At 38.9% G+C, this 16,522-nt stretch overlaps 2 protein-coding genes across 2 annotated transcripts in view; one reads left to right on the top strand and one right to left on the bottom strand.

The window, feature by feature from the left end:
• Positions 1 to 16,522, bottom strand: part of LOC147359316 (uncharacterized) — a 96,813-nt gene that overhangs the window by 2,489 nt on the left and 77,802 nt on the right. The window lies entirely within an intron of this gene.
• PKIA (cAMP-dependent protein kinase inhibitor alpha) overlaps positions 1 to 16,522 on the top strand; it is a 99,921-nt gene that overhangs the window by 54,336 nt on the left and 29,063 nt on the right. The window contains exon 2 of the mRNA XM_086335426.1: positions 4,659 to 4,786. The gene's annotated coding sequence lies outside the window, so the exon portion shown is untranslated. The remainder of the gene's footprint in view (positions 1 to 4,658; positions 4,787 to 16,522) is intronic.

Genomic DNA, 16,522 nt, shown 5'->3' with positions numbered 1-16,522 from the left:
CTCTCACAGTTGGGAGGCTCTGAGCAATCACATGTGGCCGGAAAAACCTATTCAGGCAGGCTAGAGGACTTCCAAAGGAGTTTTGTAGGTTGAAACACTATCACACCCAGGAACTTTATTAACTGGAGCTGTAAGTTAACTCTTTCTTCAGAGAGAGGTAGTGGGGGACAGCCCCCCGTAAAGTCAGAGGTGTAGGTGAGAGCACAAAGCAGAAAGTAGGCAGACTCTGGTTTTGGGGGTAGATGCTCGAGAATTTCCAGGGGGACTCCTGAGGCTCGATCCCGCCTTTGCGTATGCCAAGCCTCCTTCCTCATGACCTTTGCCACGGGGGGGAGCTCCTGCTCCCGACAACTTTTCACACTATTCAAGCCAAATGCCAATGGAAATATTGCACCCATTCCCTACTTCCTGTGATTTTGGTTGGGCCAAGTGAGGCTATCATCTTCCATGCCACCCCACTCCTGCCCTCCAGAAAAGGTAGCACTTTGATTCCCCACCAGGTTTGCAACCCACTCTAGTATTATTGCTGGGAAAAAATCCCATGGACAGAGGACCTAGTCAGACACAGATGAGTGACAAAGCATGCACACACGCATCCATAGAGTGTATATCAATCCCAATCACCCTCCCTCTTCCTCTTGGTATCCATAAATTTTTCTCTATGTCTGTGTCTGTATTTCTGCTTTGCAAATGGATCATCTATACCATTTTTCTAGATTTCATATATATACATTAACATATGATATTTGTTTTTCTTTTTCTGACTTACTTTACTCTGTATGACAGTCTCTAGGTCCATGCACATCTCTGCAAATGACCCAATTTTATTCTTTTTTATGGCTGAGTAATAGTCCATTGGGGGTTCCCAGGTGGAGCTAGTGGCAAAGAACTTCCCTGCCAATGCAGGAGACATAAGAGACATGGATTTTGATCCCTGGGCTGGGAAGATCACCTGGAGGAGAGCATGGCAACCCACTCTAGTATTCTTGCCTAGAGAATCCCATGGAGAGAGGAACCTGGAGAGCTACCATCCATAAGGTTGCAAGAAGCTGGACATGATTGAAGCAACTTAGCATCAGTTCAGTTCAGTCGCTCAGCTGTGTCTGACTCTTTGCGACCCCATACAGTGAAGCACGCCAGACTTCCCTGTCCATCACCAACTCCCGGAGATTGCTCAAACTCATGTCCTCAAGTCGGTGATGCCATCTAACCATCTCATCCTCTGTCTTCCCCTTCTCCACCCGCCAATCTTTCCCAGCATCCAAGCCTTTTCCAGTGAGTCAGTTCTTCGCATCAGGTGGCCAGAGTATTGGAGTTTCAGCTTCAGCATCAGTCCTTCCAATGGATATTCAGGACTGATTTCCTTTAAGATTGACTGGTTTGATCTCCTTGCAGTTCAAGGGAATCTCAAGAGTCTTTTCCACCACCACAGTTAAAAACCATCAATTCTTTGACACTCAGCTTTCTTTATAGTCCAACTCTCACATCCTTACATGACTACTAGAAAATAGTGTGTGTGCAACTTAGCATGCACACACACTATTCCATTGTGTGTATGTGTGTGTGTTTGTACACACATCTTCTTTATCCATTCCTCTTTTGATGGATATTTAGCTTGCTTCCATGTCCTGGTTACTGTAAATAGTGCTGTAATGAACACTGTGGTATATGTGTCTTTTAGAATTGTGGTTTTCTCAGGGTTTATTCCCAGTTTTCTGGATCATATGGTAGTTTTATTTTTAATTTTTTAAGGAACCTCCATACTGTTCTCCATAGTGGTTGTATCAATTTACATTCCTACCAACAGTGTCTAAGTGTACTCATCTTTCTATAGCCAGGATTATTATCACCCTTTTCTAGCAATCCAGCCACAGTAGTTCCAGAATGATCTTTCTAAAACTAAACTAAGCAAATTTATCTTATGAAAATACCTGATTTTGTTGTGGAACTATTCTGTCTTCTCTTCTAAGTTTTCAATTAAAATCTTTCAATGGATTCCGATATCCTTGGAGTAAAAATCTCACATCCTAACTCTTTTTGTCCATTGGGCTGCTGTAAGAATACACTACGGGTTGGGTGGCTCATAAACAACAGACATTTATTTCTAGCAGTTCTGGAGACTGGAAGTGCAAGAACAGGGTGCCAGTATGGTCAGATGAGGCTTCCCTGGTGGCTCAGTGGTAAAAAATTGCCTGCAATGCAGGAACAGTAGGAGACGTGGCTTAGATCTCTGGGTCGGGAAGATCCCCTGGAGGAAGGTATGGCAACCCACTCTAGTATACTTGCCTGGAGAATCCCATGGACAGAGGAGCCTAGTGGGCTGCAGTCCATAGGGTCACAAAGAGTTGGACACGACTGAAATGACTTCGCACTCATGCATTGCATGTCAGATGAGGGCCTTCTGAGTCAGACTTCTTCTACTTTCGCATGGCAGAAGAGGCTAGGGAGCTCTATGGGGTCTTTTTGTTTGCAGGAGCACTAATACCACTCCTGAGGGCTGTGCCCTCATGATCTAATCTTTCTCAAAGACCACACCTACAATGGGAAATTAAGATTTCAACATATGAATTTGGAGGGGCACACAGAGATTCAACCGTAGCACTTACTATACATACATGGACCAGTCATGACTTGCTTCTGACACCCTCTCCATTGTCTTCGTTTCTTATACTCCAATGAGCATTTCTTAAATTGATTATAAATGGATCTCCTTTCTGCTCTGATTCGTAACCATTCATTTTCTTGCAACCGTGAATTTATCTTCTCTTTTCCTTAAAAATGCACCCCTCCTTCCTGTTACATATCCATTTCCACTGACTTCTACAAGAAGTCCTGCTGGTATCTCCCATATACTGTCCACAGCAAGAATTAAGATCTTACTGTGTCTTCCTATAGCATTCTGTAATAATTTTTACTGTAATTATGAATTTTATTTGGATGTCACATTACATTTAATTCTAGATGGCAAGATAATGATTTTAGTAACAATAACACTAGTGTTAGCTTAACCCATGATATACTCTAGCTGTTCAATAAGTGTTTGTTGAATGAGTGAATGAATGAATGAATGCATGAATCGTCAGCTTGAAATCTTAATCATTTTACCTTTTAAAAATCTGTTCAAAGACATAGTTTTTCAAAAAAATAAGGACTTAGGATCCTAAACTTCATTTGATAGAGAAAATTTTTACTGACACATTATCTTTAAATACCTCCAGGTAAAACAATTAACCCAGGAATTTAAGGTTATCCATTTAGACTTGCAAGCCAGTTACTAATACGTCCTGCCCCCACTGTATCAGATGGTATCAGTGCTCGACTCATAACTCCCCAGCCTCATCATTCCAGTATATACTGATAGAATCATCTAACATCTGCAATTAGCCACTCTAGGACAGGTCAGAAGTGTACAGGAGTTAATATATCTGGGTGTAGCTCTCAACCAAAGACAGAGGGGGACTGGAAGATAAGTACTTCAAGTTTCTCACTCAGTCTTGGAATAACTCTGAGACATGTTCTATAGAGTTTTAGAGAACTCCCCTGGAGGACTGACAGCAGTTTCCTGCAGGAGAAATCTGTTCAGTAATGTACCTCTATTGATTTATTTCCATGTCTCTGCTCTCAAATCCCACTCCACTCCTGAGTTTTCTGGAAGAACCTCCCAGATGAATAGTTTGCATTCAAATTCTTGCCTCAGGTTCTGCTTCTAGGGGAATTCAAATTATAGCATCCTACCAATCCAGTGCTCCTTAAGAGCCATCACTGCCACAAGTATGAAGGCATGGCTCATTTTGTGTCACCCTGCCTGCATCCTAATACTTTTAAACAGATTGGAAAGAGCATGACCTTGAAGAGAAAAATAGCTTATATGAGAATGGCCAATGGATAAGGGAAAGGAGAGAGAGTGCCATTTGTTTTCCATTGATGATAGTATGAAATTTACACGCAGATGGTCTAACAGGTGTGACTATAATTTGAGGAGACTGCCCCCTTGGTTACTAAGGAAACTGCTATTATTATTGTGGAAACACAATCTCACTTTATTGCTTCACTTGTAGCCTTTTTCTTAACTCTAGTATAGCAGCCAACAGATTCATCCTTTTCCCACGACTTCATCACAAAGAGACATACATGTGCACATACACACACACACACACACACTTTTGTGTATGCCAGTGCTAGAGAAGACAAGCTCATGGTGCGTGTATGCAATGGATACTGTAAATTACAGGTCTCCATGAAATACTCTTCTGCAGGTTTCATGAATAATTAAGTTTAGTAAAATTAATAATTTCCTTAAGATCTTGATGAAAACTGAAGAAAGAAAATTCTGAAGAAAACAACTTAGAAACCTGCTTTTTTGCCCTCACTTTGTGCCTTAATGAACAAAGGATAACAGGGACTCTTTTGGAAGTCTTTGCTTGGGTTGAAGACTGTACTCTTACCATGTTAAGTTTATGAGTGTGTAAACTTCTTCATCTCCTGCACTGGCAGGTTCTTTACCACTAGTGCTACCTGGGAAGCCCATGCAAACTTAGGAAGCATGAAGTTTCCAAAAGCTATTATACAGTTTAGAAGATGTATGCTTGGATGTTTACTTAAAACTAAAAAATGAGGTCTATATGTACAAATAATTTCTCTTTTTGTATCCATTTCAGTTTTCTGAGTTTCTGGAAAGGCCTGGTATCTCCAAAGGAACAGTTTCTGATAGAAGTTTGGAGGTCTGATTCAAGAAAAAATAATCAAGGACAGCCAATGAATTGAGGACAAGAAGGTTTCCAATCAGGTAGGAACACTTAATCTCATACAATCACCTTAAATAAAGTGTGTTGTTAGCTGGATATGATACAACTGCTTGGAAAAGATGGATTTATAACCTACCCTACAAGGAAACTATCCCCAGTTCCCTTGGAGGTTGTAGTGTTTATCAGAGAGTACCTTGGGGGAAAATGAGTACAATAACAGTATGATGCTTTTTTCCATTTTTAGCTCATTGTTGCCATGTACCCTTGGTGATCATGGTGCCTGTGATTTAGTCCCATGAGCTTAGGTACATGGAACAGCAGTTAACCCTTTTTAGTATTTTCTCCCAAGACAAATCGTTTTTATGGGTTTTTTTTCCATGATCTAGTTGCTTATCACAATTAAGCATCAAGTCTCCTGAATGAGGTATAGTTCCAGTCATTCTAAGGAAATTAGCTTGATTCTTATTGGGACACATCTTGGTCTTGGCACAAAGTGAGTTCACATAAGGAGTTACAAGGAGAAGAAGGGGACATGGGAAAGAGGAGTTCATTGTTCCCTGGGCACACCAGAACTCCTCTGACAATTGTGTTTCATTAGCAATGTCAACTTAAAACATATTCACAACCTAAAGGTTGAGAGTTATGTTTTATTTGGTGGGAATTTTTAAGACTTCAAGATCAGGAGGCAGCATCCCAAGTAACCCTGAGAGAACTGCTCCTAGGAGGTGAGACAGGGAGCCAGGTTTTATAGAAGTTTTGCAACAAAGGGCAGGTAGACCGACCAAACATCAGAAGATCATTGTTAGTTAAAGAAAAATCAGATCTTTCAAGTTAAGTAGTTTAGCACTTTTCTATGTATGGGAGGATGCAAGAGTCTGGGCTCAGTGAAATCATTGCTTTGATATGCACCTCAGCTATATGGAACCAGTATCCTGTGTTTTCATACCTTGAGCTGCCTCAGGGATGACCATAGAGAGTGGCTGCAGTCTGATCTCTGCTAGATGGTAGATAGTCTTTCTTTCCTGAGTTCCCTCAGGGCTCACCAGTTTACCATCAGTGATGCCTGCAATCACTGATGACTGTCACATCTTTTGTTTACTGATATGCAAGACATTTTCCATTTTTCAGAGTTTGTGATAAAATCTTACAGTAAAAGGAATAATGAAGATGTCCCATTATATGGCAGGACAAAAGATAGTAGTGACATAAAAATCAGGGCCTATCTGTCTCATCTACAGTTAAAGACTCAGTGTTTAGCTGAGTATATTTGACTCCTTATCAATATTCAATAAGAAAACCATGTTGAATGACTTAAGGATGAATTAATGAATGAAAAAAAGTTAATATAGTAGAAACTGTTTTATCCTTGTATTTTCTTGTGTGTTGACTTTTGTATTTCAGGACCTAGCACTCTTACTGACACATAGAACAATTTATTGAAAGAATGAAACCTCACAATTCTAAGAATAATTTTAAGACCAATACAGACCTCGTATTTGTCACGGTCTATGATAGAAGTATCCAGAGATGAAAGCCTGGATCTCAGCTACTGATAGAGTTAACAGAATCTATCAGGTTTTAATAATTTACAGTTCATCCTATTACATTTAGGCATTTAGCTACATGAGCCATACAATTAAATGTTGACTGGAAAAAAATGCACAACCTAAAAGTTGAGAATTCTGTTTTATTCAGCAGACATACTGAAGACTTAAGTCAGGACACAGCTTCTCAGATAGCTCTGAGGGACTGTTCTGAAGAGGTAAGGGAGGAGCCAGGATATTCAGGACATTTTGCAAGAAAAACAGGTAGTCGGAACATCAAAAGATCACTGTTAATTAAAGAAACTAGACATCTCAAGTTAATGAATTTAGCACCTCTCAATATCTGGTAAGATGCAAGAATCTGGGCTCATTGGAATCATTCCATTGATATGGACTTGAAATATCTAGGGCCAGTATTCTGTTTTCTCCATCTTGAGTGCCCCCAGGGTACAGCTTTGAGGGTGGCTGTAGTGGCTGGCAGCTTGATGACTATAACATCCTTTGTTACTGATATGACAGGTGACATCTTTGTCCACATAAATGACTTGAATATGGATAGCACATCCCTGGATGTGCAAAACATGATTCTTGGAGCATTTTTACAAAGTTAAGGGCAATTTCAGAATCACTAGCAGCTAAAATTGCTATTTATACGTCTCCACAGGTAGGTAGTAAACTGCTGTTGCTAGCTTCTTTTTTCCCAAGGGATAACAAAAAGCCATGTAATTCAAGAAAGAAATGTAAAATTTAGCACAATGCCATTTCCACAAAACCAAACACACAGATATACAGATATACATACACACATATACAAACTCTCTCAGATATGAAGTAATAATCTAAAATAGGACCCTGGAACTCATTGCAAAATAGCAGATGTACTAATATTTGATGATTTTCTTTGATTTATGTTTGATATTTATATAGATATATATTAATAACATTCAGAGTTGCTATATGGAAAAATAACTTTGTACCAATATTGTCTTTGTCTGTGTTATCGATAATGTATGAGATTGCCTCTCTGCTCCATCCTTTTCCTGTAATATCTTATGGGCAAGAGATGTAGTTATCAGTTGTTTTTAAAATTTCTAGATAGCCAGAAGACTAATATCACTTAAATAAAGAAGGCAAATTATCCCAAAGTAGGTGGCTTTGTTATGGAACATAAAGTCCTCGTAGTAAAGGGGAAGAATTTCATAGCTAAAAGGCTTCAGTTGCAGAAGATTTGTGAGTAAATATGTATGTTGTTTCAAAGTGGACTCTCTTCTATAATTAATGTCTGGGACTTATCTTTGGTATCTAATGGATTTTGATTTTAAAGTATTATTAGGTAATGTACCAAAGAATGTATTAAATTGGACGTAAATTATGAGAAACTATAAAATAAACTCCTTCAAACACACCACCAAAATTAAGAACTAGAATCAAAATTGTTGAACCTTCTCTCTGTTCTCTACCCCGGTTTCACCTTCCTTTCATCAAAGAAACCACTCTCATCTTGGCTTTCTATTCAGCATTCATTTAATCTTTATGTTTTTGATTCATTTAATCTTTATGATTTTGCTTGTTATTGAGATTTATAAAAATTGATATCATACTTTAGTCTTCTGTGCTTGCTTTTTTACTCAACATCATGTTTCTAAGGTTCATACATTTTGTTTTAACTCATGTTCATTCATTTTACTGGAGAAGGGAATGGCAACCCACTCCAGTATTCTTGCCTGGAGAATCACATGGCCAGAGGATAAAATTCCATATTGTATAAATATAAGAAAATGTATTTATTAGTCTATTAGTGATATTGGGACCTATTATGAACAGTACTTCCATGAACATTTATTTTAATGTTTCCTAGTACACATGTGCAAGAGTTTATTTAATATAAGTAAAAGAGCACACCACTAAGAATAGAATTGCTGAAAATTCAAATATTCAACTTTAAAATATTATGCCAAGTGTTTTCCAAAGCTATAGAGTCTGTTTTTAGTCTTTCTGTTCTATAGCCTCACCAGTAAGAATGGACAATCTAGTCAGTATAAATTCTCTTCTGGTTTTTGTATTACTTTGCTCGGTTTCCCCTAAAAAAAATATACCACAGACTTAATGGCTTAAAAAAAAGAGTTTTATCTTCTCCCGGTTCTGGAGGCTGGAATTCAGGATCAAGGTGGTGGCAGTTTGGGGTCCTTCTGAGGTCTCTCTCCTTGAGTTGCAGATGGCCCCTGCCTTCTGGCTGTGTCTTCACATGTCCTTTTCCCTGTGTGTGTGCATCTTTGGTCTCTCTTCCTCTTCTTATGACACTGGTCATAATTAGGTTGAGAATCCTTCGTTTGTTTAAATAGTTGCCTGTGTTTCCTATTCTGTGAAATTCCAGAAAATATCTTTTCTCCATTATTCTGTTATCTTTTTCTTACTTATTTTTTATTGTTCTTTGTGCTTAGTCACTCAGTTGTGTCCGACTCCGAGACCCTATGGACTGTAGCCTGCCAGGCTTCTCTGTCCATGGGGATTCTCCAGGCAAGAATCCTGGAGTAGGTTGCCATGCCCTCCTCCAGGGGATCTTCTCAACCCAAGGATTGAACCCGGGTCTCCCGCATTGCGGGCAGATTCCTTACCAGCTGAGCCACCAGGGAAGCCCTGGTGTTGTTCTTTAAATACAAGCAAATAATGCTTTGTCGGCTATATCTGACACAAATAAGTTATGTCTTGCCTTCTTACTTTTTTAATGTTATCTGGTGATAAATAGCAGCTCTCAATTTTAATGAAATCAAATTTATCTTTTAGCCTAGTGGCCTTTTTTGTCTTACTTTTATAGTAGATTTTCTTCTGAAAGTTCTGGTATATCTGTGTTCTATATTCAAGCCATTAATGTATTTAGAATTGACTTGTATATATACTTCCCAATTTCTTTGTTTTCTTATGAATAATTAAGTTTTCCAGGATCACTTTGGAATGATTTTTTTTAGATGTGTCTGAGCTATTCTTGGACATTTGACCATTCATATGAATTTCAGAATTAGCTGGTATGCAAAACCTCTGTTAAATATTTTTATTGTAAATATATTGAATGTTTAAATGAAGTTGGGGAAATTTTACATCATTATGATGGTCTCTTTATTCATAAATAAAATGTATTTCTCCATTTATTTATGTTTCAATGTCTTGCACATCTTTATTTGGATTTATTCCTAGGCAACTTTTTTTTTTCTATTTTAAATAATTTTTAAGCTCTTCGTTTTTGCTGGATTAGAGAATCCAATAGGTTTTTGTTTCTTGAGCTTACATCTATCCATCTTGCTAATACCGCTCTTAGTATGAGAGAGAAGTCTCTTAGCAAAAAGGAATAAATGTAAAATTGAATAAAAATATTATAGGTCAGCTCTGGTCAATAATAGAACTATCTGTGATAATGGAAATGTTCTTATGCTGTGCTTGTGCTTAGTCACTCAGTCATGTCTGAGTCTTTGCGATCCCATGGACTGTAGCCCACCCTCCTCTGTCCATGGGATTCTCTAGGCAAGAATACTAGAGTGGGTTGCCAGGCCCTGCTCCAGAGGATCTTCCCAACCCAGGGATTGAACCCATGTCTCCTGCACTGCAGGTTCTTAGTGCTATCAAATCTATAACCATTAGTCACATATGTTTAAAAAAATTTTTTAACACAAATTAAATAAAATTCAATAAAATTAAAAATTCAGTTCTTGAGTCACACTTGCCCACATTTCAGGTATTTACTAGCCACTTGTTAATAAGGGACGCTATACTGGACATTTGGCTCTAAACTATTAGACTGTGGAGCCATGCAGTCCTGGGATTTTATCTTTGTCAGTGCATAATGAGATCTTTTCACATGCCTATTATTCTGTTATTAAAAAGAGAAGTTACTTAACAGTCATCTCTAACTTTTTGAAATAATCCAACATACAGCTTTCACCACCCATGAATTTCTTGAACCATATTTATGTTTCTAAACTACTTCTTAAATCAAGTGTTCATTTGATTCATGACCTTATAAATGCAATTTTGATCATTTTTCCTTGAAATCTCATATTTGTATAACCTTGTGGAAATGCATTTCCTATCTTTTTGCCCTCTTGTAAGCTCTTCCTGTATTTTAATCCTCACAAGCTTATATCCCCTAATGTTAAATACTTAGTAGCAGTAGCTTGTAAAAAAATTTAAGAGATCATTGGTAAGCTCTTTTTTTCAATCATCCATACATTTAAACAGTGTGTTGCAATAAGAAATAATACTTAGTAATAAAAAGACACAAGTCATAGTTTTACCCATAAAAATGAACTTTATATGCATTCAAGTAAGGTTTATATAAGGTATATAAGATTTATTCTCATTCTAAAATTGTTATGATTATTTGGGCTTCCCTGGTAGCTCAGCTGGTAAAGAATCTGCCTGCAATGCAGGAAAACCCCGTTCGATTCCTGGGTTGAGAAAATCCTCTGGAGAAGGGATAGGCTACCGATTCCAATATTCTTAGGCTTCCCTGTGGCTCAGATGGTAAAGAATCCACCTGCAATGCGAGAGGCCTGGGTTGGATCCCTGGGTTGGGAAGATCCCCTGGAGAAGGGAAGAGCTACCCACTCCAGTATTCTGGCCTGGAGAATTCCATGGACAGAGGAGCCTGGCAGGCTACAGTCCTAATTTTCCCCGAACTTTAAATACTTACTATAAATAGTTTGTAAAAAAAAAAAAAAATGAGATCACTGGTAAGCTCTTTTATTTTCAATCATCTAGACATTAAATAATGTGTTGCAGTAAGAAATAATCCTTGGTAATCAAAAGACTCAAGTCATAATTTCACCCATAAAAATGAACTCTGTATGTATTCAAGTACGGTTTATATAAGGTACATAGGATTTATTCTGATTCTAAAATTGTTATGATTATTTAGAAAATCATGTTTGAAATATGATAAGATTCAAAGCCAATAAAGGTTTTAAATCTATTTAAAGAATCTATAAAGAATTCAAGTATTTTACCTTTTTCCCTTATTTGACATTAACCTGTACTCCTTCATCTTTCACTTACAGCATGCTGTAGCTGCAGTTAACACAAAGACAAAATATAATGTCTAAATATTCTGTACATTTTTTTAATGAATACTTTTGTTTAAAATTGTTATAACCTAAATTCTTGATTCCCCTTTCACAACTTTTTCTATCCTCCATGCTACTGCAATCAATTACATGATTGATTATTCCTTTTTTTTTTGTTTGCTAATTCTTTTTTAAAAATATCATGTTTCAAACTATCATCAGTTCAGGAAACATTGGAAAATGAGCCTCAGAATTCCCAGCATTAATGTTTTGTTTCATTGGCTATCAGGACATCATTCTTTCCTAGATTTCTCCCCTCCTCATTTGCCATTCGCAGTCTCCTTTGTGATGCCTCCTACCCCTCACAAAATTCAAAGACACTTGCTCCTTGGAAGAAAAGCTATGATAAACCTAGACAGCATCTTAAAAAGCAGAGCCATACATCACTTTGCCAACAAAGGTTGGTATGGTCGAAGCTAAGGTTTTTCTAGTAGTCATGTGCGGATGTGAGAGTTGGTCCGTAAGTAAGGCTGAGCCCAAGTAATTGATGCTTTTGCACTGTGGTGCTGGAAAGACTCAAAGATCCCTTGGACAGCAAGGAGACCAAACCAGCCAGTCCTAAAAGAAATCAAACCAGTCAATCGTAAAGAAAATCAACCCTGAATATTCACTGGAAGGACTGATGCTAAAGTTGAAGCTCCAATACTTTGACCACCTGATGCAAAGAGCTGACTCATTGGAAAAAACCCTGATGCTGGGAAAGATTGAGGGCAAAAGGAGAACGGGGTGACAGAGGATGAGATTGTTAGATAATCACCAACTCAACAGATGTGAGTTTGAGCATATTCGAGGAGATAGTGGAGGACTGGGAAGCCTGGCAAGCTGCAGTTCATGGGGTCATAAAGAGTTGGACATGACTTAGTGACTGAACATCCTACCCCTCAATGTCTGTTAGAATGCCCTAATGATCATTCCCAGCCCTTATCACTCTCCACCTACTGTCACTATTTGTAAGTTTTACTCTAGTTCCATTACATTAATGAGAAGATGTCTGTGAATCCCAAATCATACTTCTAGGCCTAACCATTCACCATGCCTCCAGACTCCTAATTCCAGTTTCCCACTAAGTATCTACAATCTATGCACAGTAGACATTTCAAATTTAGCAAATAAAGCAAATATTTTGGTTTGATCCACCCATTGCACTCTAGTTTCTCCTCATAACTCATCCAGTTGTTCAGGCCAAAAATATTAAATCCATCCTTAAACTCTCATTTCCCCGCAATTCCTACATCCAGTCTATTAGAAATACTTGTCAGCTCTAACTTGAAAATACCTTCTGAATCTATCTACCTCTCACCTTACTGTTGCCATCTTCACTTTACTCGAAGCCATCACTACTAGCCTCATCTAATCCAATAGGCAGCCTCTTCAACAATCTCCCTGCTTCCCGCTTCCCCCAATCCTTATAGTCTTTAACCAGTACAATAGCCAGAATAATCTTAAAAAAGCATAAATCATATCACATTATTTCTCAAAACCGGTTACCATCACTCTTAGAATAGAAACTTTACTATTTTTACCTATTTATATGCTTTATTCAGTATTTCTCCTGCCCTCCCCAGCAAACTCATCTACTGCTACCATTGTCTCACATAACCACACCCAGAATTTCTTTCTGCAATGGCCTTCCCAGTATCAGGGCAAATGTGAACTGATAAAGCTAAAACAAAAAAGAACTGCACATAAGTCTCATTTGCTATTTAACCAACCTGTAAACTGCTACATGTGTGAACAGTCTCCAAAGCAAAGTATCTTCTACCAAACAACTCTACAAAATGACATGTAAACACCACCTAAGATCTCTGTTGGAAGGATTCTTACCGATTTGCAAAATCTTCCAGGTTTTAGGGAATAGCAAGTGCAAAAGCCCTGATACTGGGAAGGCCATTGCAGAAAGAAATTCTGGGTGTGGTTATGTGAGACAATGGTAGCAGTAGATGAGTTTGCTGGGGAGGGCAGGAGAAATACTTAATAAAGCATATAAATAGGTAAAAATAGTAAAGTTTCTATTCTAAGAGTGATGGTAACTGGTTTTGAGAAATAATGTGATATGATTTATGCTTTTTTAAGATTATTCTGGCTATTGTACTGGTTAAAGACTATAAGGATTGGGGGAAGCGGGAAGCAGGGAGATTGTTGAAGAGGCTGCCTATTGGATTAGATGAGGCTAGTAGTGATGGTTTCGAGTAAAGTGAAGATGGCAACAGTAAGGTGAGAGGTAGATAGATTTAGAAGGTATTTTCAAGTTAGAGCTGACAAGTATTTCTAATAGACTGGATGTAGGAATTGTGGGAAAATGAGAGTTTAAGGATGGAAACACCTGGAGTAACAGGCAAATTTGGTCTTGGAATACGGAATGAAGCAGGGCAAAGACTAATAGAGTTTTTGCCAAGAAAATGCACTAGTCATAACAAACACCCTCTTCCAACAACACAAGAGAAGACTCTATACATGGACATCACCAGATGGTCGACACCGAAATCAGACTGATTATATTCTTTGCAGCCAAAGATGAAGAAGCTCTATACAGTCAGCAAAAACAAGACCAGGAGCTGACCGTGGCTCAGACCATGAACTCCTTATTGCCAAATTCAGACTTAAATTGAAGAAAGTAGGGAAAACCACTAGACCATTCAGGTATGACCTAAATCAAATCCCTTATGATTATACAGTGGAAGTGAGAAATAGATTTAAGGGCCTAGATCTGATAGATAGAATGCCTGATGAACTATGGAATGAGGTTCGTGACATTGTACAGGAGACAGGGATCAAGACCATCCCCATGGAAAAGAAATACAAAAAAGCAAAATGGCTGTCTGGGGAGGCCTTACAAATAGCTGTGAAAAGAAGAGAAGCGAAAAGCAAAGGAGAAAGGGAAAGATATAAACATCTGAATGCAGAGTTCCAAAGAATAGCAAGAAGAGATAAGAAAGCCTTCTTCAGCGATCAGTGCAAAGAAATAGAGGAAAACAACAGAATGGGAAAGACTAGGGATCTCTTCAAGAAAATCAGAGATACCAAAGGAACATTTCAGGCAAAGATGGGCTCAATAAAGGACAGAAATGGTATGGCCCTAACAGAAGCAGAAGATATTAAGAAGTGGTGGCAAGAAATACATAGAAGAACTGTACAAAAAAGATCTTCACGACCCAAATAATCACGATGGTGTGATCACTGACCTAGAGCCAGACATCCTGGAATGTGAAGTCAAGTGGGCCTTAGAAAGCATCACTATGAACAAAGCTAGTGGAGGTGATGGAATTCCAGTTGAGCTATTTCAAATCCTGAAAGATGATGCTGTGAAAGTGCTGCACTCAATATGCCAGCAAATCTGGAAAACTCAGCAGTGGCTGCAGGACTGGAAAAGTTCTGTTTTCATTCCAATCCCAAAGAAAGGCAATGCCAAAGAATGCTCAAACTACAGCACAATTGCACTCATCTCACACACTAGTAAAATAATGCTCAAAATTCTCCAAGCCAGGCTTCAGCAATATGTGAACCGTGAACTTCCAGATGTTCAAGCTGGTTTTAGAAAAGGCAGAGGAACCAGAGATCAAATTTCCAACATCTGCTGGATCATGGAAAAAGCAAGAGAGTTCCAGAAAAACATCTATTTCTGCTTTATTGACCATGCCAAAGCCTTTGACTGTGTGGATCCACTGTGTGGATCAGAAACTGTGGAAGATTCTTCAAGAGATGGGAATACCAGACCACCTGATCTGCCTCTTGAGAAATTTGTATGCAGGTCAGGAAGCAACAGTTAGAACTGGACATGGAACAACAGACTGGTTCCAAATAGGAAAAGGAGTCCGTCAAGGCTGTATATTGTCACCTTGCTTATTTAACTTCTATGCAGAGTACATCATGAGAAACGCTGAACTGGAAGAAACACAAGCTGGAATCAAGATTGCCGGGAGAAATATCAGTAACCTCAGATATGCAGATGACACCACCCTTATGGCAGAAAGTGAAGAGGAACTAAAAAGCCTCTTGATGAAAGTGAAAGTGGAGAGTGAAAAGTTGGCTTAAAGCTCAACATTCAGAAAACTAAGATCATGGCATCCAGTCCCATCACTTCATGGGAAATAGATGGGGAAACAGTGTCAGACTTTATTTTTCTGGGCTCCAAAATCACTGCAGATGGTGACTGCAGCCATGAAATTAAAAGACGCTTACTCCTTGGAAGGAAATTTATGACCAACTTAGATAGCATGTTCAAAAGCAGAGACATTACTTTGCCAACAAAGGTCCATCTAGTCAAGGCTATGGTTTTTCCTGTGGTCATGTATGGATGTGAGAGTTGGACTGTGAAGAAGGCTGAGCGCCGAAGAATTGATGCTTTTGAACTGTGGTGTTGGAGAAGACTCTTGAGAGTCCCTTGGACTGCAAGGAGATCCAACCAGTCCATTCTGAAGGAGATCAGCCCTGGGATTTCTTTGGAAGGAATGATGTTAAAGCTGAAACTCCAGTACTTTGGCCACCTCATGCGAAGAGTTGACTCATTGGAAAAGACTCTGATGCTGGGAGGGATTGGGGGCAGGAGAAGAAGGGGACGACAGAGGATGAGATGGCTGGATGGCATCACTGTCTCGATGGACGTGAGTCTGAGTGAACTCTGGGAGTTGGTGATGGACAGGGAGGCCTGGCATGATGCAATTCATGGGGTCGCAAAGAGTCAGACATGACTGAGCGACTGATCTGATCTCTGATGTGTTTTAAACCGTGAACTTTGAGTGACTAGACATAGTTTCAGTATCAATATTTAATTCATGAGAATTAGCTAAAGTCTTCTAAATACCCATTACCCACTATAGAACTTCTGAACAGATATCATGACAGAGTCCATGGATCTGAATTTTAGCGAGTACCTCAGTTGATTCTGTTGCAGATGGTATTCAGTCCTTTAAGAGACACCAAGCTGGGGGCACAGCAGTAAAGAATAACCTGCCAATGCTGGAGACGCAGGTTTTATTCCTGGGTGTGAATATCCCCTTGAGGAGGAAATAGCAACCCACTCCAATATTCTTGCCTGGGAAATCCCAAAGACAGAGAAGTCTGGCAGGCTCCAGTTCATGGGGTTGCAAAGAGTTGGACACTACTTAGTGACTGTACAACA

The sequence above is a fragment of the Bos grunniens genome, chromosome 14 (genome assembly GCF_055505025.1).
Source record: "Bos grunniens cultivar Pamir isolate PY7600 chromosome 14, Bosgru_T2T1.0, whole genome shotgun sequence".
Taxonomy (NCBI): domain Eukaryota; kingdom Metazoa; phylum Chordata; class Mammalia; order Artiodactyla; family Bovidae; genus Bos; species Bos grunniens.
Note: the sequence above shows the minus strand (reverse complement) of the source record. Positions and strands in the feature narration are given on the sequence as shown.